The sequence below is a fragment of the Octodon degus genome, unplaced genomic scaffold (assembly GCF_000260255.1).
Source record: "Octodon degus isolate 3935 unplaced genomic scaffold, OctDeg1.0 scaffold00080, whole genome shotgun sequence".
In the NCBI taxonomy this organism is placed as follows: Eukaryota; Metazoa; Chordata; class Mammalia; order Rodentia; family Octodontidae; genus Octodon; species Octodon degus.
In genome coordinates this window covers 3306445-3308295 of record NW_004524656.1, presented here as the reverse complement: position 1 = coordinate 3308295, position 1851 = coordinate 3306445, and the positions used below count along the sequence as shown (strand labels likewise).

The 1851-nt window shown below is 39.1% G+C and overlaps 1 pseudogene; it reads right to left on the bottom strand.

The window, feature by feature from the left end:
• Positions 1 to 661: 661 nt before the first annotated feature.
• The window catches only part of LOC101577603, a 19729-nt pseudogene continuing 18539 nt past the window's right edge, over positions 662 to 1851 (bottom strand).

Below are 1851 nucleotides of genomic sequence, written 5' to 3'. Positions count from 1 at the left end.
ATGCAGTTTTATCCTTGGAATTATATATATATAAATTTTCTGGTATCACTATGACTCAGGTCAAGACCAGAGCCCTCCAGCCTCCCTAAGTTTTTCACAGTGCTGAGCTCTCAGTTGAAAATAAATGTGTATGTCCATAGTTTTTGATTGACTGATTGATTGAGGTTTTTTCTGAGGTATTCTTAGTGACCAAGAGAATTCTATTTGGATTTTTAAAAATTGACTGCAGATTGGGAATTCAGTGGTGCATGAGTAATTAAGAATCGACTGTGACTTGCCTCTGATGGTATTCATCAATATCAAGGAACTTTATGTTAAATTTTACAACAAATTAATTTTTCTTTATGTGAATTAATGTTATCATGTTCAAAACTCTTGGAAAGTAAAGGAGAGGAAAATTGATCTATAAAACTGTCACAATCCTTATTGCTATCTTGGTGTTTTCCTCAATTTACTCTTATACTATTTAGATAGTATATTGATAAGTTTCTACTGTTAGATAACTGGGTAGAAAATAGACTGCCTTCTGACCAGAGGTAGTGGCACATGTCTGTAACTCCCCACAATCTGGAAAGTTGTATTTTTTAAGAAAGGAAAAAAATATGTAAGTTTATTTCACATAGTTGGGTGAAAAATAAATTTGAGAGAAAGTAGATTACATTTAATATGGTCTCATATGCCCTGAAAGAGGTGGTGCCCAATTCGGAGCGTAGTCGTTATGTCCAAGTACTCACCTATTTGGAACTTCTGTGACTGCAGAGTCATGGAATCATCCGTCCCCTTTCTGTCAGACATGATGCTGCCAATCTCCTTAACTGGAAAGCCAGGTCTTTTAAGATCCATGACAACAATTGTGTAATTGAAGTGTGTGCCCTTATTTCTAGCTGCTGGGTAAACTTCTTCTACCAGGCTAGTTAGTTCTTTCAAGGTTTGCATCCGTCCAGGTGTAGATCTGCAGCTTGCTGGACAGGATGTTGCCGCAGGAGAATTCGTCCATAAGGCGGTGCTGACTGTTGGTGGTGGTGAAGACCCGGAGCAGCAGCGGACCTGTCTTCTCGCAGTCTATTGGCTTCTCTGGCTCTTTCTTAATTTCCTCCTGAGTAACTCGCGACTTCACCACCATTTCCTTACTTCTGTCCACCGGGCATTCTCACAATCTGCAAAGTTGAGGCAAGAATACTGCCAGTTTGAGCCCAGGGTAGGCAGTTTAGTGACTTAGTAAGGGCCTGTCTCAAAATAAAATGAGAAGGGTTAGGGATGTAGCTTGGTGTGAAGGCTTGGGTTTAGTTTCCAATAATGGAAAAAAAAAAAAAAAAAAAAGAGGCTGCTTTACTCTTCTTATATATGATGAAACTGAGGCTCAGAGATTCAAGAAAATTTTCTAGATTTTTATTGAAAGGCAATGTGAAGAGGTAAGAGAGAGACCTGTGTTTTGACAGTTTCTTCCAGCATAGTCCCTACAGGTTACACTGGTGACTTTCCCACCAGGAACCACCGTTTTGGGTTTCCACAGCTGATATGAATTAAAGCAGAAGGCATTACCAATAATGTGCATTTCCTTTATTATTTTATACACTTACTTACTTTCTAAGATTATATTAAGATTTCCTGACATCTGCAGAAAAAGAAGAATTTGCAAAATCTAGTGTTTGTGGTGCTTGGTTGTCTCACCCTGGAAAGGAACCTGCTTGCATTGCTAAACCACTGAGGCTTTGTTAGACCTTAAGTAGCTTTGACAGTTTGAATTTGAGATTTTAACCCTCCATAAGGATGTTAAACCAGCCAGAAAATCTGGATCACTTCAGAAGTTCTACAGATGGAGGGGACACAAATGGACTGCATGAGGACCCC